We start from the raw sequence: 27,683 nt of genomic DNA on the forward strand, positions 1-27,683 counted from the left end.
GGCTTCCTGCAGGCTATAGCGACCTACTGAGGGGCTTCCTGCAGGCTATAGTGACCCAGTGAGGGGCTTCCTGCAGGCTACAGTGACCCAATGAGGGGCTTCCTGCAGGCTATAGCGACCCAGTGAGGGGCTTCCTGCAGGCTATAGTGACCTACTGAGGGGCTTCCTGCAGGCTATAGTGACCCAGTGAGGGGCTTCCTGCAGGCTACAGTGACCCAAATGAAGGGCTTCCTGCAGGCTATAGTGACCCAGTGAGGGGCATCCTGCAGGCTATAGTGACCTACTGAGGGGCTTCCTGCAGGCTATAGTGACCCAGTAAGGGGCTTCCTGCAGGCTATAGTGACCTACTGAGGGGCTTCCTGCAGGCTATAGCGATCCAGTAAGGGGCTTCCTGCAGGCTATAGTGACCCAGTGAGGGGCTTCCTGCAGGCTATAGTGACCCAGTGAGGGGCTTTCTGCAGGCTATAGTGACCCAGTGAGGGGCTTCCTGCAGGCTATAGTGACCCAGTGAGGGGCTTCCTGCAGGCTATAGCGACCCAGTGAGGGGCTTCCTGCAGGCTATAGTGACCTACTGAGGGGCTTCCTGCAGGCTATAGTGACCCAGTGAGGGGCTTCCTGCAAGCTACAGTGACCCAATGAGGGGCTTCCTGCAGGCTATAGTGACCCAGTGAGGGGCTTCCTGCAGGCTATAGTGACCTACTGAGGGGCTTCCTGCAGGTTATAGCGACCCAGTAAGGGGCTTCCTGCAGGCTATAGCGACCCAGTGAGGGGCTTCCTGCAGGCTATAGTGACCTACTGAGGGGCTTCCTGCAGGCTATAGTGACCTACTGAGGGGCTTCCTGCAGGCTACAGTGACCCAGTGAGGGGCTTCCTGCAGGCTACAGTGACCCAGTGAGGGGCTTCCTGCAGGCTATAGTGACCTACAGAGGGGCTTCCTGCAGGCTATAGCGACCCAGTAAGGGGCTTTCTGTAGGCTATAGTGACCGAGTGAGGGGCTTCCTGCAAGCTATAGTGACCCAGTTAGCAGCTTCCTACAGGCTGTGGTGACCCAGTGTACAGGCTTTGATGACCCAGTGTGCAGGCTGTGGTGACCCGTGTGCAGGCTGTGGTGACCTGTTGTGAAATTGGATTTTGGGCTCCCCCGGTGGCCACTGGTGGAATTGAACTGGTGTGCATCATCCTCTCTGTTCACCTGTTTCCATCAGGAGGTGGGAGTCGCTATTTAGCCTTGCTCCTCTGTCACTTCCATGCCGGTCAACATTGTAATCAGAAGCCTTTCTGTGCATGTTCCTGCTGCTAGACAACTCCCAGCTAAGTTGGACTTTAGTCCTTGTTTGTTTTTGCATTTTGTTCCAGTTCACAGCTGTAGTTTCGTTTCTGTGTCTGGAAAGCTCTTGTGATCTGAAATTGCCACTCTGATGCTATGAGTTAATACTAGAGTCTTAAAGTAATTTCAGGATGGTATTTTGATAGGGTTTTCAGCTGACCATGAAAGTGCCCTTTCTGTCTTCCTGCTATCTAGTAAGCGGACCTCAATTTTGCTAAACCTATTTTCATACTACGTTTGTCATTTCATCTAAAATCACCGCCAATATTTGTGGGGGCCTCTGTCTGCCTTTCGGGGAAATTTCTCTAGAGGTGAGCCAGGACTATATTTTCCTCTGCCAGGATTAGTTAGTCTCCGGCCGGCGCTGGGCGTCTAGGGATAAAACGCAGGCTACGCTACCCGGCTACTGTTAGTTGTGCGGCAGGTTTAGTTCATGGTCAGTTTAGTTTCCATCCTTCCAAGAGCTAGTTCTTATGTTTGCTGGGCTATGTTCTCTTGCCATTGAGAACCATAACAGTTTGACCGGCCAAAAAGGGTTAAATTAATTGACAGAGAAAGGAGAGAAAAGAGAAGTCTGCTGAAGATTTTTTTTTTTTTTTTTTTTTTTCCCCTTCAGTTCTGAGTGTGCTTGTAATTGAATCTCTTGCAAGTCTGCCGTTTCTCCAGACCTGCGGCGGGCCTTGCAGGAGTTTCAGGCGGATAGACCTGATCGTTGCCCACCTGGTAGACTGTTTGTTCCTGATGATTGGACCAGTAAAGTCATTTCTGAGGTTCATTCTTCTGCGTTGGCAGGTCATCCTGGAATCTTTGGTACCAGGGATTTGGTGGCAAGGTCCTTCTGGTGGCCTTCCCTGTCTCGAGATGTGTGAGGCTTCGTGCAGTCTTGTGACGTTTGTGCTCGGGCCAAGCCTTGTTGTTCTCGGGCTAGTGGATTGTTGTTGCCCTTGCCTATCCCGAAGAGGCCCTGGACGCACATCTCGATGGATTTTATTTCGGATCTTCCTGTTTCTCAGAAGATGTCTGTCATCTGGGTGGTGTGTGATCGTTTCTCTAAGATGGTCCATTTTGTTCCCCTGCCTAAGTTGCCTTCTTCTTCCGAGTTGGTTCCTCTGTTTTTTCAAAATGTGGTCCGTTTGCATGGTATTCCGGAGAATATCGTTTCTGACAGAGGTACCCAATTCGTGTCTAGATTTTGGCGAGCATTCTGTGCTAGGATGGGCATAGATTTGTCTTTCTCGTCTGCTTTCCATCCTCAGACTAATGGCCAGACCGAGCGGACGAATCAGACCTTGGAGACATATTTGAGGTGTTTTGTGTCTGCAGATCAGGATGATTGGGTTGCTTTTTTGCCTTTAGCGGAGTTTGCCCTCAATAATCGGGCCAGCTCTGCCACCTTGGTGTCTCCCTTTTTCTGTAATTCGGGGTTTCATCCTCGATTTTCTTCTGGTCAGGTGGAATCTTCGGATTGTCCTGGAGTGGATGCTGTGGTGGAGAGGTTGCATCAGATTTGGGGGCAGGTAGTGGACAATTTGAAGTTGTCCCAGGAGAAGACTCAGCTTTTTGCCAACCGCCGGCGTCGGGTTGGTCCTCGGCTTTGTGTTGGGGACTTGGTGTGGTTGTCTTCTCGTTTTGTCCCTATGAGGGTTTCTTCTCCCAAGTTTAAGCCTCGGTTCATCGGCCCGTACAAGATATTGGAGATTCTTAACCCTGTGTCCTTCCGTTTGGACCTCCCTGCATCTTTTTCTATTCATAATGTTTTTCATCGGTCATTATTGCGCAGGTATGAGGTACCGGTTGTGCCTTCCGTTGAGCCTCCTGCTCCGGTGTTGGTTGAGGGCGAGTTGGAGTACGTTGTGGAAAAAATCTTGGACTCCCGTGTTTCCAGACGGAAACTCCAGTATCTGGTCAAATGGAAGGGATACGGTCAGGAGGATAATTCTTGGGTGACTGCCTCTGATGTTCATGCCTCCGATTTGGTCCGTGCCTTTCATAGGGCTCATCCTGATCGCCCTGGTGGTTCTGGTGAGGGTTCGGTGCCCCCTCCTTGAGGGGGGGGTACTGTTGTGAAATTGGATTTTGGGCTCCCCCGGTGGCCACTGGTGGAATTGAACTGGTGTGCATCATCCTCTCTGTTCACCTGTTTCCATCAGGAGGTGGGAGTCGCTATTTAGCCTTGCTCCTCTGTCACTTCCATGCCGGTCAACATTGTAATCAGAAGCCTTTCTGTGCATGTTCCTGCTGCTAGACAACTCCCAGCTAAGTTGGACTTTAGTCCTTGTTTGTTTTTGCATTTTGTTCCAGTTCACAGCTGTAGTTTCGTTTCTGTGTCTGGAAAGCTCTTGTGATCTGAAATTGCCACTCTGATGTTATGAGTTAATACTAGGGTCTTAAAGTAATTTCAGGATGGTATTTTGATAGGGTTTTCAGCTGACCATGAAAGTGCCCTTTCTGTCTTCCTGCTATCTAGTAAGCGGACCTCAATTTTGCTAAACCTATTTTCATACTACGTTTGTCATTTCATCTAAAATCACCGCCAATATTTGTGGGGGCCTCTGTCTGCCTTTCGGGGAAATTTCTCTAGAGGTGAGCCAGGACTATATTTTCCTCTGCCAGGATTAGTTAGTCCTCCGGCCGGCGCTGGGCGTCTAGGGATAAAACGCAGGCTACGCTACCCGGCTACTGTTAGTTGTGCGGCAGGTTTAGTTCATGGTCAGTTTAGTTTCCATCCTTCCAAGAGCTAGTTCTTATGTTTGCTGGGCTATGTTCTCTTGCCATTGAGAACCATAACAGTGACCCAGTGTACAGGCTGTGGTCACCCAGTGTGCAGGCTGTGGTGACCCAGTGAGCAGGCTGTGGTGACCAAGTGAGCAGGCTGTGGTGACCAAGTGAGCAGGCTGTGGTGACCCAGTGAGCAGGCTGTGGTGACCAAGTGAGCAGGCTGTGGTGACCCAGTGAGCAGGCTGTGGTGACCCAGTGTGCAGGCTGTGGTGACCCAGTGAGCAGGCTGTGGTGACCCAGTGAGCAGGCAGTGGTGACCCAGTGAGCAGGCAGTGGTGACCCAGTGAGCAGGCTGTGGTGACCCAGTGTGCAGGCGGCTAGCTGTCCTGTCTGTGCAGAGCTCGCAGCCGCTCCTGTCACCTGCATTGTGGAGGCAGCCGGGCTCTCTGCAGCATATCACAAGCTATATTTCTCCTCTGGTGACAGAGGGGCAGGACCCCTGAGATACAGGTCACAGCCGGATGTGTGGGCGGTAGGGAGAGACAGGTCTTGCCTGGCAGATCGCTCCCAGAGAAGCGGCAGCATCCTAGCAGGATAGCAGCAGATCTGTAATGGTGACCCAACTTTTATAAAAAAAAAAAAAAAAACAGCAACAAACCTTGCGTAGTGCGGGACAACTAATGTCCCGCCCGGGATCACGGGGCTGACTGTCAAAATCAGGACAGTCCCGCGGGATCCGGGACGGTTGGGAGGTATGCAATCATTATACCTTCCCCTCCTGCATTCCAGCACATCTAGTAGTCGGCAGACAGGAGGGGGAGGGGAGCAGTTTGCTGTGCACAGAGCTGCACATGGAGATCTTAGTGATGGTCTTGTGCCATCCACTGCATTGCATGAGACTGAGAATGCATACTGCCCAGTCCTCTACACCAGAGGTCCCCAACCGCCGGTCCGCGGACCGGGACCGGACCGTTGGGGTTTTTCAGCCGGTCCGCGGCGCCGCTGACAGCTACTTTAGCGGCTAAACACGCCGGTTGTGCGGCCTCCATTTTGTCACACTCCAGCGCCGCAGCGTTCGTCATTCCCCCTTTGGTGGGCGGCCGTGGAGTTCGGGCGGAAGTCTCCTCGCCCTCATCCGCCACTCCCGCTGTATGAGCAGGGCGGGCGGCTTCCACAGCCCGCCATGTATTTCCGGAGTCACCATGGGTGAGTCATATCCGGCCTGTGCGTGTGTGCGGGAACAGCGGGCTGGGCCCCTCTGAATGAAGGTATTACCGGCGGTAATTTTGTTGATAGGATTTCATGAAGTGGCCATGAAACTGAATAAATAACAAACTCAGCTCTGCTACATCAGTAAAAAACCAATTGATTAATCATTAATCAATTGGTTTTTTACTGATGTAGCAGAGCTGAGTTTGTTATTTACTGTTTGTTACTCATGTGCTCTCAAGAGAAGTTATCGGTCCACACTGCACTGATAAAAGTACCACAAAGCTTTATCATGAGGCCAGATGTAGCAGAGAGGAATGTGTCACTTGTAGATTTCATACACAGAGTGATTCATTTGTCGGGTTTATGAAACACTGAACACAGATGTAGCAGAGCTGATGGTGTCACAGCAGAGTACATTCATTAATGATTAATGAATGTACTCTGCTGTGACACCATCAGGTCTGCTACATCTGTGTTCAGTGTTTCATAAACCCGACAAATGAATCACTCTGTGTATGAAATCTACAAGTGACACATTCCTCCGTGCCGGAGGAAATGTTATGGAATGATCAGGAAACTGTCAAGGAGCGAAAGAAAAAGAACAAATCCAGCCCTGCTACATCTGAGTTACAATATTATTAGTGAACCATCACACAGGGAGGGTTCGTCATAATGTATCAGTGCAGGATAGTGGTCTCTGACCTATCGCTTGTGGGACTATAACAACCAGCATGCCAAAATAGAAAGTCAAAAACATTGATTACTGGTAGTATGTGTCGCACAGCGCCACTCTCTGGCGGAGGCTGGTACAGCAGGTGATGATGTCTTCTCTCCTTTTTAGTGTATAAGTATGCACTAAGCTCCATCCCTCCATAACCCCACCCCCATATGACCAAAGCCCCGCCCCTGCCCCACCCCCACCGGGCCATGGAAAACTGGTCTTGCTTAAAGCCGGTCCCTGGTGCAAAAAAGGTTGGGGACCTCTGCTCTACACAGTGTACATGTGTATAATATATGCACAGTACATGTAATGCGTATGTCTACTAAATGTGTCATTTGTGTACTGCATGTTTGTGGCTGTGTATTTGTGCACTGCAATTCCTATATGTGTGCATTTGTGTATGTGTAAGGTATATATCTATGTTTTCTATATATCTATATTTATGTGGGTGAAATAGTTTGTGTATAGGTATGTGCACATGTTAAGTATTTGCAGCAGACATTTATGCACCCAAAACGTCTTGTGGCAGGAAAAAACGCAATATAAAACACATGGTTTTACCTCATTTTCTACTTGCATTTTTTTGTGTTTTTTACTTGCTTTTCTTTCTCCCATTGCATTGGAAAATGTGAAAAACACTGAAAGAATTGACATGCTGCAGATTTCAAACTGCTTCAAATCTTCAAGGCAAAACTAAGCAACATATGCGTGAGAATTCAGGAATCTCATTCACTTAGCTGGTACTAAGAAATGCTGCAGTTGCTCAAAAAACACAGGGAATACTTAAATAAACACTCCAGCATTTTTTTTATGTCATCGCTGGAGTGGTGCTTTAAATGTAAGTCCCCTGTCTGATTGTCACCTTCTGGCATCTTCATGTATTATCACCGCCACGCCGGTCTGTCTCCAGCTGTTTGTGGCCTGCAGTATTTGTCCTCTCTTTGTGGTATTATTCAGTTACTATGCTGTGATAATATGTGGTCTGGTCATGGTATGGCAGTATTTTTCCTTGAACGTAGAATTATTCTGTGACTATGTCGTAGTAAGTAATATGTGGTCAGGTCATGGTGTGGCGGTATTTGTCTCTTGTATGTTGTATTATTTGGTCACTATGTGGTGGTAATATGTGGTCTGACCACAGTGTGGAGGCATTTGTTTCTTGTATGTGGTTTTATTCTTCACTGTGGTGGTAATATGTGATCTGATCATGGTGTGACGTATTTGTTCCCTTGTATGTGGTATTACTTCCAAAGACATACTGATAGGGAATTTAGATTGTGAGCCCCAACGGGGACAGCGATGAAAATGTGTGCAAACTGTAAAGCGCTGCGGAATATGTTAGCGCTATATAAAAATAAAGATTATTATTATTACTTGGTTAGTATGTTGTAATATGTCGTTTGGTCATGGTGTAGCGGCATTTGTCCCTTGTATGTGGTATTATTCAGTCCCTATGAAGTGGTAATATGTGATTTGATCATGGTGTAGTGGCATTTGTCCCTTGTATGTATTATTCGGTCACTATGTAGTGGTAATATGTGATTTGGTCATGATGTCACAGCATTTGTCCCTTGTATGTGGTATTATTCAGTCACTATGTAGTGGTAATCTGGTCTGGTCATGGTGTGGCTGTATTTGTACCTTGTATGTGGTAATAATTAATCTTGGTATAGTGGTTTGTGTAGTGTTTGGAGGTCACTTGTTCGCTTAGGCTACTTTCACACTAGCGTTGTGCACTGCACGTCGCTATGCGTCGTTTTGGAGAAAAAACGCATCCTGCAAAAGTGCTTGCAGGATGCGTTTTTTCTCCATTGACTTGCATTAGCGACGCAGTGCGACGCATTGCCACACGTCACAACCGTCATGCGACGGTTGCGTTGGACTGTCGCCACCAAAAAATGTTGCTTGTAACGTTTTTTGGTGCGTCGTTCCCATCTTTTCCGACCACGCATGCGTGGCCGAAACTCTGCCCCCGCCTCCCCGCACATCACAATGATGCAGCGGATGCGTTCAAAAACAGCATCGGCTGCCCCCGTTGTGCGGCGCTTGCACAGTATGCGTCAGTGGGCTGCAACGTCGCATTGCGACGTGCAGTGCACAACGCTAATGTGAAAGTAGCCTTAGATTTCAATAAGGGGAAGATATTTATTTACATTACAGATTAATTACTTGGGTGTTTAACCCCTTCCTATCCTGTTACTGTTACACCGTAGCAAATATGCGCTTACTGAGGTTCTCTGGCAAAAACAAGTAATCACCTATCCCGATGACACATTCACACGTCCAGTATTTGGTCAGTATTTTACATCAGTATTTGTAAGCCAAAATCTAGGAGTGTGTGAAAAATACAGTAGTGACGTGTTTCTATTATACTTTTCCTCTGATTTTTCTGCTCCTTATTTTGGCTTACAAATAGATTATGTAAAATACTGAACGAGTGAACGTGACCTGAGGGTAAGTGATAACTTATTGATTGGTGGGGGTCTGACTTTTGGGACCAGCACTGATTGGCTGGATGTAGAGCTTTTATCCCCATTAGAACGGAGCTCATGTGCGACTCGACCACTAATCCATTCATTCCCTTATTGGCTGCATGCTGCACTTGGCTTTTTCTGGGAGCCCCAAAGAGCATGAATGCAGCTGCAGACAGATATCCCACCTGCCGCTGCATTTTAAAATGGGGATAAAAGTTCCCCATTCTTCAGATCGGTTTGGTTTCCAATGGTTGGATTTTTCCAAGAGGGGGCAGTGAGTCTGTGGAAGGTTCTAGGGGTGGAGGCAAAGCTGGGGTGGAGCCTGGGAAGAATCTCAAGGGGGCCTGAAAATTTTGCCAGTATGGGGCCCTGAAATTCCTGGTGGCAGCCCTCCTATGCTTGAATACCGATAAGCGCTTACCTGAGCTACTGTACTGCAAACAGTGTTCTCTACGTTAATCAAATTACTTTATGGTATCTAGTGTAAAGGCTACATGTCCCAGAATGTAAATCACCAGAGCAAGCTCTATGCAGTCACTGAGCCAGGAATGAATGCTGGAAGATTTCAGTTTGAAGCCAGAAGAATTGGAAATACAGCACTGGGCTTCAATACAGGCTGAAACTTAGGATCAGAACAAAATAAGCACAAGTTATTCAACTTTTTCTGAAGATTAATAAAGGTCTTCAAACGTGAACCTGCACTTTCATGTTTAAGCAGGTTTGAAATGTAATAATGTAATCTGTATAATTCTAACTTTCATAGTGGGTAATTGAAATCATCATGCAGTAAAAGAAGCAATGCTGAAATATTAATACCATGAAACATATGGTAGAAATCTCTTCCAGTATGAAGATTAAGCTGTCCATCGAAGAAGAAAAAACCCAGATGGATGAGTTAAAGCAGCAATCTGTGCTGCCTGCTTCTTAATTATTGCTATTCATGCATCACCAGAGAGTACCTGGGAAGAGATTTGTGATCTCTCAATTTGCATGTCCTAATTTCTGTCATTTTACCATTGCTAAATTCAACTTCATATTAAAAGCCCTAATGTACAGTATTCATAATCATTCAGAAAAAGACATTTATGAATTAGATCTGTGTAAAATGTATTACTTCATTTGAAGATTCACGTTCAGTTACTTACTGATAGAAAAGAAAAATTGCATATACAATCTCTGTACCTCTTTCTGTTTGCAGATAGTGCTGCCATAATTCCTGGATTGCCAAACAATCTGAAATAAAAAGATGAATTGTGATATCAATGTAAACTGTCTAAAATGTTTTATTAAAAACAAGAAATAAAAATAGAGAAATTACATGCTGTCATGCTCAGCCGCTAGCCAGTCTGACCATTGCGTTGCGATCCTTGTTTGTTACACAGCTGTCTCATTCTTTGCTTACTCTACCCTCCAATAGTTGATTGTCAGGTAGTTAAAGAAGCCCTTTCATGAATATTTTTCATAACTAAATGTGTGTGTGTTGTGACAGGGTCTCTGGCACTGTATGTTAGGGGAGATATGTGTCACGGAGATTGCTTTCTACCGTGATCTAGAAACCATAAGTTTCTCTTCAGCATGCTATGTTCTGGAGGAGTTAATCAGCCATGTTATGGGATGGGTTTGTAGGTGAGTAGGTAAGAGATGGCTGGGATGCCTACTCACCAGATCTCCACCTCAAGGGTGTGGCTGGGATGTTAAATGTACAGCCACTGGTTTTTTTTCATTGTGTTGTGGTTTGGAGAGGAGAGACTCCAGGTGGAGCTGAATACACATGATGGTCTGAGCGGCGAGCCCCTCAGATATATGGACTTTGCTATACATTATCTTTTTGTTTTGCCATTATGCCAGAATGGCCGTGTTTACTTTGCTGGACCCTGCTATGGTTTATGCTGTTCCATAATAGACCAGCAAGTGTTTTACCACAAGAAGCATTCCTGTGTCTACCTTTGGAAGCAGCTGAGTGAGTCAACCCCTCACGTGTGGTGTTTTGAATGTGGGCAGCATTCTAGGAACATGCATAGAGGCTGTGGACAACAGCATGACCTGGGTAAAATCTGCCATCCAGCACATTTACGTCCGGCAGCATGGAGGAGCTTGTGAAGCATCTGCTCCAGGCTCATCAGCAGTAACAGCTGGTCAATCAACAGCAGCAAATGGCGCAACAGGAGACTAATAAACTGTTGGCACAACAGCTCCAACAGCAGCATCAGGGACAGCAACAGGAGGTGCTAATGCAGCAAATGGAACTCCTCACAGAGGCAGTTCGTTGGAGGTCGGCGGTCTCCTTCGCAACTCCAGGTGATGACTTGTATGTCTGGAAAACGGTAAGCCGAGCTATGCAAAAAAGGACCCCAGGGGGATGATGTGGAAGCTTTTCTGACTGTTTTCGATAGGGTGTCTGAATGTAAGAAACTTCTGCTAGAGCAGCGGATGGAAGTGCCGGTGCCATATTTGTCAGGAGAACCTCAAAAGGCGTATTATGATGTAACCCTCCAGGATGCCAAAGACTATGCCAAATTAAAGACTTAAATCTTGTCACGCCAGGGAGTAGTGATGTCTGTTAATGCTCAGCGAGTCCACTGCTGGGCATATGCTGGGGACAAACCCCCTCGCTCACAAATGTTTGATTTGTTGCACCTAGTCTAAAAGTGGTTTCAGCCAGAGACTTCCACTCCTGACCAGACGGTCGAGTGTGTGGTGATGGACAGGTTCATCCACTCCCTTCCCAGGCCAATACAGACCTGAGTTGCCCATGGTGACCCTCGGAATGCCGACGACCTGGTTATCCTGGTTGAGAGATACCAGGTTGTTGAGAAATCCCTTGGGAAACCAGATAATGCCACTTCCCCATACTGGGTTACCCAAAGGGGGTGGGCTCACCATGGAGGGTGGCTAGACCCACAAATTGGGGTCATCCCAATCCCACCAAGGTGTTCCCTAAGGCTGTGATTAAAGACGTGGTCTGTTGGCGATGTCACAATCCTGGACATGTACCTGCCCAGTGTCATATCTCCCCTGAACCAATGGACTGCAGCCTAGGCAGGCGTTGCTCCAATTATGCCTATCCAGCCTGCAGTGTAGACTGTCAACCCGGCAAAGGGCCGCAGGCATGTACTGTGTCCATCAATGGGGTACTGGTTCTTAGACTTTTGGACTCTGGAAGTCTAGTGACCCTAAACAGTGCTGCACTTCCCCACCAGTTGATCCCTAATAAGTTTGTGGGCATCCGCTGCATACATGGAGACTCCAAGGACTACCTAGTAGTCAGAGTGACCATTGGAACAGACTGTGGTACTAAGTCCCATGAGGTTGGGGTAGTACAAGACTTAATATATCCTGTCATACTGGAGTGGAGTGGGATTTTTCACTATTTTGGAACTTGTTGCAAAAGGGGACTGCACAGACAAACGCCAGGTCCCTCTGGAAGAGACTCCATGAAAAGTAAAGATGGAGGAGTTTTCCCTATGTGTCCTCGCTGAAGAGGAGGATGAGACAGTGACAGAGGAGCCCATCTTCCCTGAGATAGAAGTGCCTGAAGAGAACTTTAGGAATGCTCAACTTAGAGATCTTGCATTAAATAAAGTTACCATAAGTAATGGGGTTTCTTATGTGCCAGGGGCTGACAGCAGTTTCCCTCACTTTGCAGTCAATGGCAATTTGTTGTATCAGATGACCAAACTGAGTGGAGCTGAAATAGTGGAGGAGCTGTTAGTTCCGGGACCATACCTGCGGAGGATTTTGACATGGCCCATTCGCATGTTTTGGGGGGACATCCGGGGATGGAGAAAACTCAAGAGAGAGTAATGTGAAGTTCTATTGTCCAGAATGTTGGCCAGAGCTGTGTAGAGTCCTCCAGATTGCCCAGCTGCCTCAGTTTACCATCTGCAGACCCATGGCCTGGTGGAAAGCTTCAATAAGACCTTGAAGGCCATGCTCAAGAAGGTTGTTGAGAAGGACGGTCGAGACTGGGACTATCTACTTTCATTTCTGCTCTCTTCCATCAGAAGTCCCTCAAGCCTCCACTGGCTTCTCGCCATTCAAGCTACTGTACAGTTGACATCTGCGATAACTCCTGGTCTTTGCCAAGGAAACCTGGGAAGCCGAGGTCACACCACACCGGAGCATCATTGAACATGTCGCCCAGTTGCAGGAGAAGTTGACACTTGTGATGCCTATCATGAAGGAACATCTTCTACAGGCCCAGGAGGCACAGGCAAGAGTATACAACTGATCAGCAAGGCTGTGGCAGTTCCAGCCCAGGGACCGCATGCTAGTGCTTGTCCCCATGGTGGAGAGCAAGTTCCTAGCCAAGTGACAAGGCCCATATGAGGTGGTGGAAAAACTGGATGAGATAAATTACAAGGTACACCAGCCCGGTCGAAGGAAACCGCACCAAGTGTACCTTGTGAACTTTCTGAAACCATGGAGAGATCGGGAATCGCTGGAAGGTCTTAGCCTGGAGGCCAGTCCCAAGACACTAACACCAGCCCAGAAGTAACAATGTTGGAACTATTGCAGCAGAACAGTGACCTGTTCTCAGAGTTGCCAGGGGGTACACAGGTGGTGGAAAATGACGTGTTAACAGAGCCGCATGCAAGGGTGAACCTCAAGCCCTGTAGGATTCCAAAAGCATGCCGGGAGATAATATCAAAGGGAGAAAAGAGAATGCTAGACCTTGGTGTGATCAAGGAGTCAAAAAGTGGATTGTTGAGTCTCATCATCATCGTGCCAAAGCCCAACGGCGAGTGGTGGTTTTGTAATGCTTATCGCAGGCATTTTGAGGTGTCCAGTTTTGATGCATATCCGATGCCCCAAGTAGACAAACTCATTGAGCGACTTGGGCCCGCTAGGTACAACCCTCGACCTGACAAAGGGGTACTGGCAGATCCCCATATTCCAGAGTGCCACGGAGAAGGTCCTCTCGACCCCGATGGGTGTTTCCAGTACACCAGAATGCCTTTCGGACTGCAGCAGACCCCAGCTACCTTCCAGTGGGCAATGGATCAGATCTTGCTCCACATAAGAAGTATGCCACAGCCAACCTGGATGACATTATCGTCTTCAACCCTGACCTGATTAGTCATGTACCAAAGGTACAGGCGATGCTGGATGCATTAAGAAGTTCTTGGTTCACCATAAATCCAAAAAAGTGTGCCATAGTGAAGGAAGAGGCCAAGTACTTAGGCTACATCGTAGGGAGAGGTGAAATCAAGACACAGATGAGATCAAGGCAATTCAGACGTGGCCTCAACTGCTCTCAAAGAAGCAAGTGAAGGCATTTCTTTGAATTGTGGGCTGTTACCGGCAGTTTATCGCAAATTCCACCATAATTGTCCCACCATTAATGGATTTCCTTAAGGACACCAAGTTGATGGTGAAATTGAGTACTGACACAGAGGTGGCATTTCAGGAGCTTAAGCGGGCTTTGTGAAAGCATCTGGTTCTGGTTGCACCAGACTTTAGCAAACAATATATGGTCCAGGTGGATGCTTCAGAAGTTCGGTTGGAACCTGTGCTGTCTCAGGAAATAAATGGAGAAGTGCATCCCATCCTGTATCTGAGCAGGAAACTCTCTTCTTGCAAGAACTATGTGATTATTGAGAAGGATTGCTTAGCCATAAAGTGGGCTGTGGATACACTGAAATATTACCTACAAGGCAGAAAGTTCAAACTAGTGTCAGACACTCTGAGGGCAAGAATGCCAGGGTGACTAGGTGGTACTTAGCCCTTCAAGATTTCAGTTTCCATGTAGAGCATAGACCAGGCAAGTTACATGGTAACGCAGTTGGTTTCTCCCAAATCCCCTGTTTGGTGTCTGAAGGTGCCAAAACCCTCAGCTTTGGGCAGGGGGGATATGTAACAGGGTCACTGGCACTGTATGTGAGGGCTGCTATGTGTCACAGCAATTGCTTTCTTCCATAATCTAGAAACCTATAAGTTTCTTTTCAGCATGCACTGTGATGGACTTAATCAGCCATGTTACTGGACAGGTTTGTAGGTGAGTAAGCAAGAGATGGGCGGGACTCCTATTCACCATATCTCCACCTCAAGGGTGTGGCTGAAATGTTAACTGTACAGTCACTGTTTTTTTTCTCTGTGTTGTTGTTTGGAGAGGAGAGACTCCAAATGAGGCTCCAGGTGGAGCTGAAGACACATGGTGGTCTGAGTGGGTGAACCCCTCAGACATATGGACTTTGCTACATGTTATCTTTTTGTTTTGCCTTTATGCCAGAAAGGCCATGTTTACTTTGCTGAACCCTGCTATGGTTTATGCTGTTACATAATAAACCAGCAGGTATTTTCCACATTTATTTTGTAATTTAAAAATTACAAAAAGGAAAATGGGCTGTTGCAAACATTTGGGCACCCTTGGAGATTTGTGTGCTCAGATCACTTTGACCAATGTTCCAGACCTTAAGTCTGTTAGGGTTATGGCTTGTTCACCATCATCGTTAGGAAAGGCCGTGTGATACAAATTTCCCAGCTTTATAAAAACCCAGAATCCACTGATTCTTCTAAGCAGCTGCTTAGCACTCTGAAAATTAAAATGGTGGAGGCCCACAAAGCAGAAGAAGGCTATAAGAAGATATCAAAACATTTTCAAATTACCCTTCTCTCAGTTTGAAATGTAATTAAGAAATTGCAGTTAACAGGAATAGTGGAGGTCAACATACGGTCTGGAAGACCAAGCAAAATTTCAGTGAGAGCTGCTCTTAGAATTGCTAGAGAGAAAAACAGAACCCCCACTTGACTGCAAAAGACCTTCAGAAACATTTAGCAGACTCTGGAGTTGTGGTATATAGTTCTAGTGTTCAGAGACACTGCACAAATATGTAAAAAAAAAAGGGGATAGGGACGTGCATGAGCAGGACCAGTGGAGCAATAGACTGTGGGTAAAGCTGTGTAGCCATTAACCTCAGGAGGTTATGCACCCCTGCATAACCTCAGTGTGCGCGTGAAAGATGATGGTACGTCCAAGGGGTAGATGGCTGACAGCTGCGAGTGGCAGCAAGGTGATCCGCTGTGGTAGTCAGGCAGGGCTTTAGTGTTCCCAGCTGCAGGGAAATTCTCTGTGCAATGCCTGGAAGGACTGTGGTGCATGCTGGGAGTCACGGGACCGTAGGTCTCTGCGGTCACGTGATGGAAGGTCCTGATCTGCCTGTGAGGTGCCTGTGAGAGCAGCTCCTGCCGCGCACCCTCAGGGAGGGAGAATAGCAGGTATAGGAAACAAAATTGCGGTCTGGTGAGGAGCGCTAAGTTGAAAATGGTGGAAGCAATAAAAAAAATATATTTTTTAAAAGTGCAGACCTTTATTGAAAGATAATCCACAATGCGTTTCAACGGCATTCTGCCATCTTCATCAGGTGGCACTGACAAGCCACCTCCCTGCATCACCTGAAAGGACCCCATAGCCATCTTGGATCCGGGGGTTTGCAGGGAGGAGACCCTTGGAACAACACGATCACATCACATTCTGAGGGTCTCAGGGAAGCACGCAGGGAGCTCCCTCCCTGCGCGATGCTTCTCTATGCCACCGGAACACTGGGATCTTGGTTGATCACAGTGTTCCAGGGGTTAAAGTGCTGGAAGTGGACCATGACCGCTCCTGACACTTAGCCCCAGGTGTCAGCTGTGATAATCAGCTGACACCCGGACGCAATCAGCCACGCTTCCCCCGTGAGCATGGCTGATCGCGTATAATGTACTATCCCGTCCATGGGCATTAAGTCCCAGGTCACATGGACGGGATAGTACGTCCGATGGCAGAAAGGGGTTAATGTACACTCTGCACTCCATCTTGACTAAAAAAAACCCAAATGTAATAATTTTTAGCAAATTTATTAAAAAAGAAAAACTGAAATATCACATGGTTATAAGTATGCAGACCCTTTGCTCAGTATTGAGTAGACACACCCTTTTGAGCTAGTACAGCCATGAGTCTTCTTGGGAATGATGCAACAAGTTTTTCACACCTGGATTTGGGGATCCTTTGCCATTCTTCATTACAGATACTCTCCAGTTCCATCAGGTTGGCTGGTGAACGTTGGTGGACATCCATTTTCAGATCTCTCCAGAGATGCTCAATTGGGTTTAGGTAAGAGCTCTGGCTGGGCTAGTTAACAATTGTCACAGAGTTGTTCTGAAGCCACTCCTTTGCTATTTTAGTTGTGTGCTTAGGGTCAATGTCTTGTTGGAAGGTGAACTTTCGCCCAAGTCTGAGGTCTAGAGCACTCTGGAAGAGGTTTTCATCCAGTATATCTCTGTACTTTGCCGCATTGATGTTTTCTTCACTGACAATCAGTCGTCCTGTCCCTGCAGCTGAAAAACTCTCCATAGCATGATGCTGCCACCACCATGTTTCACTGTTGGGATTGTATTGGGCAGATGATGAGCAGTGTCTGGTTTTCTCCACACATACCGCTTAGAATTATCACAAAAAAGGTCTATCTTTGTCTCATCAGACCAGAGAATCCTATTTCTCATAGTCTGGGAGTCCTTCATGTATTTTTTTTAGTAAACTCTATGCGGGCTTTCATATGTCTTGCACTGAGGAGAGGCTTCCGTCTGACCACTCTGCCAGGCCCGGCTGGTGTAGGGCTGCAGTGATAGTTGACTTTGTGGAACTTTCCACCCATCTCCCTGCTGCATCTCTGGATCTCAGCCACAGTGATATTGGGGTTCTTCTTTACCTCTCTCACCAAGGCTCTTCTCCCACGATAGCTCAGTTTGGCTAGATGGCCAGGTCTAGGATGACTTCTGGTGGTCCCATACTTCTTCCATTTAAGGATTATTGAGGCCTCTGTGCTCTTCAGAACCTTGAGTACTGCAGAAATTCTGTTGTAACCTTGGCCAGATCTGTGCCTTGCTACAATTCTGTCTCTGAGCTCCTTGGCCAGTTCCTTTGACCTCATGATTCCTTTTTGGTCTGACATGCACTGTGAGCTGTGAGGTCTTATGTAGACAGGTGTGTGCATTTACAGATCAAGTCCTATCAGTTTAATTAAACACAGCTGGACTCCAATGAAGGAGTAGAACCATCTCAAGGAGGATCACAAGGAAATGGACAGCATATGACTTAAATATGAGTGTCTGAGCAAATGATCTGAATACTTATGACCATGTGATATTTCAGTTTTTCTTTTTTATTAAATTCAGTCAATATGGGGAGCAGAGTGTACTTTAATGTGAAAAAAAGAACATTTTTGAATTTACCAAATGGCTGCAGTGAAACAAAGAGTGAAAAACTTAAAGGGGTATGAATACTTTCCGTACCCACTGTATGTCATCTTTAACTGTAGGCCTTTTAGAGATCATTTCATCTTCAAGTTGCTTAACTGTTCACAATAACAGTAATCTTGACCAGGGGTTCCCAAACTTTTGCATGCCACTGTATACGCCAGTCATGAGCTGGAGTACATTTCTGTCATAAGGTATTGCCACTTTTGTGCCTTAAATAAGGGGTGGACATACCGAATGTGCAGCTGCAGCAGGGCCTGGAGGTGGAGGGGGCCCCTGCAGAGTGGCTAATAATGAGAGCAATCTGGCCTGTTTATCTGGCCCTGAGGCTCCGGGGGGCCCCTGTCCAGATTGCCCTCATGTGAGGCGGACAGGGAGAGATCCCTGCAGCTCTGCTGCCTACAAGGCAAAATGGCAGCGGAGCGGAGCTGCAGTGATCAGTCCTGCTTTGTGCCCACGCTTCCTGTCTCACACAGCAGTCAGCAGCACAGCTGGATGAAATCATTCAGCGCCGCTGCTGTGCCAGAGAGAGGAAGCTGCCGGCGATGGTGATGCTGTGGGAGAGCGTGCAGAGAGGTGAGAGGTGCTGTGTGTGCGTCTGCATAGAAAAAAGCAGAGATGGTTACCTGCTGAAGCCTCCAAACAAATGCACCAGCAGGGAGCATCGGACCCGATTAATGATGGCAACAACACAGGTGCAAAAAATACCGATGAAACAACCACTTTCAATCCAGTATTGGCTGTTTGGCATTAGTGCACAAAAAGATAAGCGATAATAGTCTGTATGTGGCATTGTTCACACAAGCAATGCAGAGCATCTGGTCTACAGCCTATTACTAACGCACATACAGGCAGGCTGCCCAGTGCTACAAAATGCATGCTGTGTGAGTAGAGGCCTACAGTTTACAGAGTGTGTGTCTGCATGTATGTGTGTGTGTAGAGATGAGTGGTGGTGGTGTGTGTGTGCGGTGTGTGCATAGTGCTGCAGGGAACATGCTTAGAGGTGTATTGTTCTGTGTGTGTAGGTGGAGGAGAGGGCAATGATGGGGGTGATAGGGAAAAGGCAATGATGGGGTGATGGAGAGGGCAATGATGGGGGTGGTGGGGCAGAAAGCAATGATGGAGATGGTGGAAAGGACAATGATGGGGTGGTCAAAAGTGCAATAATGGGGATGGTGGGGAGGAGGAAATGATGGAGGTGGTAGAATGGGCAATGATGGGGTAGTAGGGGGAAAAGGCAATGATGGTAGTGGTGGGAAGGGAAATGATGGGGATGGTGGGGAGGAGGAAATGATGGAGGTGGTGTTATGGGCAATGATGGGGTGGTGGGGGTGAAGGCAATGTTGGTGGCAGTGGAAAGGACAATGATGTGGGTGGTGGGGAAGGAGGCAATGATGGGGTGGTGGGGAAAAGACAATGATGGTGGTGGAAAGGACAATGATGGTCATCTTGGAAAGGGTAATAATGGGGGTTGTGGGAGGAGGAAATGATGGAGGTGATGGAATGGGCAATGATGGTGGTCAAAAGTGCAATAATGGGGGCTGCTGGGGAGGAGGAAATGATAGAGTTGGTGGAATGGGCAATGATGGGGAAAAGGCAATGATGGTGGTGGTTGAAAAGGGCAATGATGGGGATGGTGGGGGAGGAAGAAATGATGGAGATGGTGGAATGGGCAATGGTGGGGTGGTAGGGGAAAAGGCAATGATGGTGGCAGTGGAAAGGACAATGATGTGGGTGGTGGAGAAGGAGGCAATGATGGGGGTGGTGGGGGGAGAAGGCAATGATGGGGTGATGGACAAGGCCATGATGGGGAAAATACAATGATGGTGGTGGTGGAAAGGACAATGATGGTCATGGTGGAAAGGGCAATAATGGGGGCTGTGGGGGAGGAGGAAATGATGGAGGTGGTGTAAAGGACAATGATAGTAGTGGTGGAAAGGGCAATAATGGAGGTGGTGGGGAGGAGGAAATGATGGAAATGGTGAGATGGGCAATGATGGGGTGGTGGGGGGAAAAGGCAATGTTGGTGGTAGTGGAAAGGACAATGATGGTGGAAAGGGAAATGATGGGGGTGGTGAGGGAGGAGGAAATGATGGAGGTGGCGGAATGGGCAATGATGTTGTGGGGGAGAAAGCAATGATAGAGGTGATGGAAAGGGCAATGATGGGAGTAGTGGGGGAGAAGGCAATGATGGAGTGTTATTATGTATAACACCATCCTTAGTTACATAGTTTCCTCTTTTGTTATATATAACATCGTCCCTTATTACGTACCATCTTCTCTAGTTATATATGATGCCGAGCCTTATAATATAGCTTTCTCTGCTGTTATGTACAGTGCTGTCTCTTACATAGTGTATTCTTATTTTTGTTATTCACAGTGCCCTCTTTTATTACATAGCCCCCTCTCTTGTTAGATATAAAATGACTGCTGTTGGAGTTGCCGGTGACCAGACTACCAGTCCATCAGCTCCTCCACTAGAAAGGATGGTTTCTCAAGCTCTATCAGCCATCATTTCATTATAGAGCTAACAAGACAGGATGGTGTGTAATAAAAAACAGGGCTCTATATAATCCAATATGTAAGGGACGGTGCTGTACATAACAAGAGAGGGCACTGTATAATAAGGGACAGAAATATACATAATAAATGAGACTATGTAATATACACTCACTGGCCACTTTATTAGGTACACCTGTCCAACTTCTTGTTAACACTTAATTTCTAATCAGCCAATCACATGGCGGCAACTCAGTGCATTTAGGCATGTAGACATGGTCAAGACAATCTCATGCAGTTCAAACCAAGCATCAGTATGGGGAAGAAAGGTGATTTGAGTGCTTTTGAACGTGGCATGGTTGTTGGTGCCAGAAGGGCTGGTCTGAGTATTTCAGAAACTGCTGATCTACTGGGATTTTCATGCACAACCATCTCTAGGGTTTACAGAGAATGGTCCGAAAAAGAAAAAAAATCCAGTGAGCGGCAGTTCTGTGGGCGGAAATGCCTTGTTGATGCCAGAGGTCAGAGGAGAATGGGCAGACTGGTTCGAGCTGATAGAAAGGCAACAGTGACTCAAATCGCCACCCGTTACAACCAAGGTAGGCCTAAGAGCATCTCTGAACGCACAGTGCGTCGAACTTTGAGGCAGATGGGCTACAGCAGCAGAAGACCACACTGGGTACCACTCCTTTCAGCTAAGAACAGGAAACTGAGGCTACAATTTGTACAAGCTCATCGAAATTGGACAGTAGAAGATTGGAAAAACGTTGCTTGGTCTGATGAGTCTCGATTTCTGCTGCGACATTCGGATGGTAGGGTCAGAATTTGGCGTAAACAACATGAAAGCATGGATCCATCCTGCCTTGTATGGAGCATCTTTGGGATGTGCAGCCGACAAATCTGCGGCAACTGTGTGATGCCATCATGTCAATATGGACCAAAATCTCTGAGGAATGCTTCCAGCACCTTGTTGAATCTATGCCACGAAGAATTGAGGCAGTTCTGAAGGCAAAAGGGGGTCCAACCCGTTACTAGCATGGTGTACCTAATAAAGTGGCCGGTGAGTGTATATACGTGTGTGTGTGTGGCTATATAAATATAGCAAAATGTTCAGTTTGTCTGATTTTTCACTTTATTGGTATAATTTTGAGTAAAATGTAAATTGTTCTTTTATGCTATAAACTTCTGACAACATGTCCCCGAATTTCCAAGGAATACATTTTGCATTTTTTTCTGAAAAGGAGAAATGATCAAAACATTTTAAAAAACCCAGTGCTTTCATACCTCAAATAATGCAAAGAAAACAAATTCATAATAATTTAGAAACAACAATACAAATGTTTTATCTCATGAGTCTTGGTATGCTTTCCACCTGTCTTTCACACTGCTTTTAGCACAAAAAGTTAAGCAGTTCTAATTTGTTTGGTAGCTTGTGACTATCCCTCATCCTTTTGATTACATTCCAGAGGTTTTCAGTGGGGTTCAGGTCTGGAGATTGGGCTGCCCATGACAGGGTTTTGATGTGGTGGTCTCTTAATTTTTGCCAGAGCTGTATATACACTGCTCAAAAAAATAAAGGGAACACTAAAATCCCACATCCTAGATATCTCTGAATGAAATATACTAGTTGTAAATCTTTCTTCATTACATTGTGGAATGTGTTGAGAACAATAAAACCTAAAAATGATCACCGTAAATCACAACTAATATCCCACAGAGGTCTGGAGTTGGAATGTGCTCAAAATCAAAGTGGAAAATTAAGTTACAGGCTGATCCAACTTCAGTGGAAATGCCTCAAGACAAGAAAATGATGCTCAGTAGTGCGTGTGGCCTCCTCGTGCCTGTATGACCTCCCAACAACACCTGGGCATGCTCCTGATGAGGAGGCGGATGTCTCCTGAGGGATCTTCTCCCAAACCTGGACTAAAGCATCCGCCAAATCCTGAACAGTCTGTGGTGCAACGTGACGTTGGTGGATGGTGCGAGACATCATGTCCCAGATGTGTTGTGAATTCCGTTCTGGAGCTCCCTCCTGTGGTTGCTAATGGTATTTTTGTGAGTTCTGCCCTTGGACTCCCTCTGGTGGTTTCGAGTGGAACTGTTACTCCTTCAAGTGGCTGTAGCAGCTGCATTCACTGATCGCCTTGCCTGGGTTTGTTATTTAAACCTGCTCTGGGCTTTAGTTCATGCCTGCTGTCAATGTCTTAGGTTGGATTTTGTTCTCTCCTTGGATTTCTCATATGGCCTGTCCTTGTCAGCAAACGATAAGTTTTTGCTAGTTCTTGTTTGTCCATTTGCTTTGGACTCTATTGCTTTGCAAATATGTCTCATTTTGTCCAGCTTGTCACTATGTCATATTCAGGCTAGCTGGAAGCTCTGGGGTAGCAGATTTGCCCCTCCACACCGTGAGTCGGTGTGGAGTTCATTTTTGTAAACTCTGCGTGGATTTTTGTAGTTTTTAATACTGACCGCACAGTATCCTTTTCTCTCTGTCTATCAAGTTTAGTATTGGCCTCCTTTGCTGAAAACTGATTTCATTTCTGTGTATGTCATTTCCCTCTCCACTCACAGTCAATATTTGTGGGGGGCTATCTTTCCTTTTGGGGTTTTTCTCTGAGGAAAGATAGCTTTCTATTTCCTCCTTTAGGGGTAGTTAATTCTTAGGCTGTGAAGAGGTGTCTAGGGAGAGTCAGGAACATCCCATGGCTATTACTAGTGTTGTTGTTAGGATTAGGGACTGCGGTCAGTAGAGATACCACCTCCTCAGAGCTCGTCCCATGTTGCCTTTTAGCCACCAGGTCATATCAGTGTGGCCTCTTAACCACCAAGTCATAACACAGATGTGTTCAATTGGATTCAGGTCTGGGGAACGGGCGGGCCAGTCCATAGCTTCAATGCCTTCATCTTGCAGGAACTGCTGACACACTCCAGCCACATTAGGTCTGGCATTGTCGTGCATTAGGAGGAATCCAGAGCCAACCGCACCAGAATATGGTCTCACAAGGGGTCTGAGGATCTCATCTCGGTACCTATTGGCAGTCAGGCTACCTCTGGTGAGCACATGGAGGGCTGTGTGGCCCTCCAAAGAAATTCCACCCCACACCATTACTGACCCACTGCCAAACTGGTTATGCTGAAGGATGTTGCAAGCAGCAGATCGCTCTCCACAGTGTCTCCAGACTCTGTCATGTCTGTCACATGTGCTCAGTGTGAACCTGCTTTCATCTGTGAAGAGCACAGGGCGCCAGTGGTGAATTTGCCAATCCTGGTGTTCTGTGGCAAATGCCAAGCGTCCTGCATGGCGTTGGGCTGTGAGCACAACCCCCATCTGTGGACGTCGGGCATTCAGATTATCCTCATGTAGTCGGTTTCTAAGCCTTTGTGCAGACACATGTACATGTGTGGCCTGCTGGAGGTCATTTTGCAGGGCTCTGGCAGTGCTCCTCCTGTTTCTCCTTGCACAAAGGCTGAGGAAGCGGTCTTGCTGCTGGGTTGGTGCCCTCCTATGGCCCCTTCCATGTCTCCTGGTGTACTGGCCTATCTCCTGGTAGCGCCTCCAGCCTCTGGACACTACGCTGACAGACACAGCAAACCTTCTTGCCACAGCTCGCATTGATGTGCCATCCTGGATGAGCTGCACTACCTGAGCCACTTGTGTGGGTTGTAGAGTCTGTCTCATGCTACCATGAGTGTGAAAACACAACCAACATACAAAAGTGACCAAAACATCAGCCTTAAAGCATTGGTACTGAGATGTGGTCTGTTTTCCCCACCTGCAGAACCACTCCTTTATTGAGTGTGTCTTGATAATAGCCAATAATTTTCATATGTTGTCTATTCCATTTGCACAACAGCATGTGAAATGGATTGTCAAACAGTGTCGCTTCCTAATTGGACAGTTTGATTTCACAGAAGTTTGATTTACTTGGAGTTATATTCTGTTGTTTAAAAGGAACCTGTCACCTGAATTTGGCGGGACCGGTTTTGGGTCTTATGGGTGGGGTTTTCGGGTGTTTGATTCACCCTTTCCTTACCCGCTGGCTGCATGCTGGCCGCAATATTGCATTGAAGTTCATGCTGTGTCCTACGTAGTACACACCAGCGCAAGGCAATATTTCCTTGCGCAGGCGTGTACTCCGGAGGACAGAAAATGAACTTCAATCCAATATTGCGACCAGCATGCAGCCAGCGGGTAAGGAAAGGGTGAATCAAACACCCGAAAACCCCGACCATATGACCCAAAACCGGTCCCGCCAAATTCAGGTGACAGGTTCCTTTTAAGTGTTCCCGTTATTTTTTTTAGCAGTGTGTGTATATATATATATATATATATATATATATATATATATATATATATATATATATATATACAGTGGGGCAAAAAAGTATTTAGTCAGTCAGCAATAGTGCAAGTTCCACCACTTAAAAAGATGAGAGGCGTCTGTAATTTACATCATAGGTAGACCTCAACTATGGGAGACAAACTGAGCAAAAAAAATCCAGAAAATCACATTGTCTGTTTTTTTATCATTTTATTTGCATATTATGGTGGAAAATAAGTATTTGGTCAGAATTTAACAAACAATCAAGATTTCTGGCTCTCACAGACCTGTAACTTCTTCTTTAAGAGTCTCCTCTTTCCTCCACTCATTACCTGTAGTAATGGCACCTGTTTAAAATTGTTATCAGTATAAAAAGACACCTGTGCACACCCTCAAACAGTCTGACTCCAAACTCCACTATGGTGAAGACCAAAGAGCTGTCAAAGGACACCAGAAACAAAATTGTAGCCCTGCACCAGGCTGGGAAGACTGAATCTGCAATAGCCAACCAGCTTGGAGTGACGAAATCAACAGTGGGCGCAATAATTAGAAAATGGAAGACGTTCAAGACCACTGATAATCTCCCTCGATCTGGGGCTCCACGCAAAATCCCACCCCGTGGGGTCAGAATGATCACAAGAACGGTGAGCAAAAATCCCAGAACCACGCGGGGGGACCTAGTGAATGAACTGCAGAGAGCTGAGACCAATGTAACAAGGCCTACCATAAGTAACACACTACGCCACCATGGACTCAGATCCTGCAGTGCCAGACGTGTCCCACTGCTTAAGCCAGTACATGTCCGGGCCCGTCTGAAGTTTGCTAGAGAGCATTTGGATGATCCAGAGGAGTTTTGGGAGAATGTCCTATGGTCTGATGAAACCAAACTGGAACTGTTTGGTAGAAACACAACTTGTCGTGTTTGGAGGAAAAAGAATACTGAGTTGCATCCATCAAACACCATACCTACTGTAAAGCATGGTGGTGGAAACATCATGCTTTGGGGCTGTTTCTCTGCAAAGGAGCCAGGACGACTGATCCGGGTACATGAAAGAATGAATGGGGCCATGTATCGTGAGATTTGAAGTGCAAACCTCCTTCCATCAGCAAGGGCATTGAAGATGAAACGTGGCTGGGTCTTTCAACATGACAATGATCCAAAGCACACCGCCAGGGCAACGAAGGAGTGGCTTCGTAAGAAGCATTTCAAGGTCCTGGAGTGGCCTAGCCAGTCTCCAGATCTCAACCCTATAGAAAACCTTTGGAGGGAGTTGAAAGTCCGAGTTGCCAAGCGAAAAGCCAAAAACATCACTGCTCTAGAGGAGATCTGCATGGAGGAATGGGCCAACATACCAACCACAGTGTGTGGCAACCTTGTGAAAACTTACAGAAAACGTTTGACCTCTGTCATTGCCAACAAAGGATATATTACAAAGTATTGAGATGAAATTTTGTTTCTGACCAAATACTTATTTTCCACCATAATATGCAAATAAAATGAAAAAAAAACAGACAATGTGATTTTCTGGATTTTTTTTTCTCAGTTTGTCTCCCATAGTTGAGGTCTACCTATGATGTAAATTACAGACGCCTCTCATCTTTTTAAGTGGTGGAACTTGCACTATTGCTGACTGACTAAATACTTTTTTGCCCCACTGTATATATATATATATATATATATATATATATATATATATATATACACACACTGTATGTCATTGACACACACATATACTGTATGTTTTCACAAATATTTGAGCCCATGGATCCATTATATGTCCATTTTGTAAGCCTGCGAGAAAATCTCGCCGTACGGATGCCATACGGCACATGGATGCCATACGGCACATGCCATACGGCACATGGATACTTTTTGGAGAAAAAAATCACATCCTCACATTGACTACTGATCACTGTTTAGGAACTTTTCTGCTTATCTTGGCCATAAAAAACGGACCATATTTTTATACGTTAGGTCTGACCCCGGCCTAATGCCAGTAGCCAACATCGCTATGGCATTACCGTGTTTGGCAGGCAATTCCCGCATGTTTGTTGACTGTGTACCAGCTTCAAAACATCCGGCGCGAAGATTCGAGCATGGTGCTCAAGGTCCCATGATACTCGACCAAGTAACGAATGTGAACGAGCACCTAGATGCTCAATTGACCAGTGATGAGCAATCTCACTCATCACTAGTCCCACTTTGTCACTCTGCAAGAATGGAAAATCTTTATGCAGTAGTTTACTCTTTCATGTGATAGTAGTTCTGTTAACCACTAAACCACTGCAACTAGAAACCATAGCAGAATAGATAAAAACAATGACAGACTGGTACATGACAGGTACATTTACCTCTATTGATTAAGAAGCTGCCTATCTCCAGAATCCCAGAGCCACCTAGATTTAAAATATACTGAGTATTACTTGAATTTTACATATACACAATTTTATATAATACACAACTTGTATTGCTCATGGCAAGGAAGTAGATGTTTAACTTTCTTATGTAGAGTGTGTACCTATTAGAAAAATGATATAGGAACCTTATTGGCTCCTGAGTATTTTTTGCCTTATTTAGATTTTACGTATGTTTGTATGTATCACGTATCTTAATTAACACAGATTCTGTTAGTTATTTCAAGCCATATTGGATTAATATTAAATATTTACTTATTCCACCTTTTAAAGATAAAAACTGACCCATAACAAAGCATTTGAAAAATGCGCATCTGGCTGGTGAGCCTCAATACGTTTTTACAATAACATGTGCTTGATATTTGTATATTTTACTAACCATCTGAACATATATTTCTTTAACTATACATTTATTTTTACACATTTTGTTTTACATAGTGATTGGTGCTCGTTCATCATGAGGGTTTCCCTGCTGGCTCACCCACCAATATATCTCTGTGTCTGTTATGTTGCATATATACATGTTTTTTTTTCATCTATATTCAATGAAAAAATATTTTATTATCCGTACTTATTTTAGTCTTTGCACTTTTCGTTTTATGTGAGCTTCCTCTGTGGGGTTGTATCTACTTTTCATTTTTGGTTTGTTTCTGTGGTTGTACTTTTGGGACTCTTTACCCTGTCTAGGGACGCAATCTCTGTCTTTTAAAGTTAAAGTATTGGAAAGTCAGATCTCTTCCTTTTCAGTAGATGATAAA

At 46.0% G+C, this 27,683-nt stretch overlaps 1 protein-coding gene across 2 annotated transcripts in view; it reads left to right on the plus strand.

Moving 5' to 3' along the window:
• CCDC122 (coiled-coil domain containing 122) overlaps positions 1-27,683 on the plus strand; it is a 177,332-nt gene that overhangs the window by 118,291 nt on the left and 31,358 nt on the right. The window lies entirely within an intron of this gene.

The sequence above is a fragment of the Ranitomeya variabilis genome, chromosome 3 (assembly GCF_051348905.1).
Source record: "Ranitomeya variabilis isolate aRanVar5 chromosome 3, aRanVar5.hap1, whole genome shotgun sequence".
In the NCBI taxonomy this organism is placed as follows: domain Eukaryota; kingdom Metazoa; phylum Chordata; class Amphibia; order Anura; family Dendrobatidae; genus Ranitomeya; species Ranitomeya variabilis.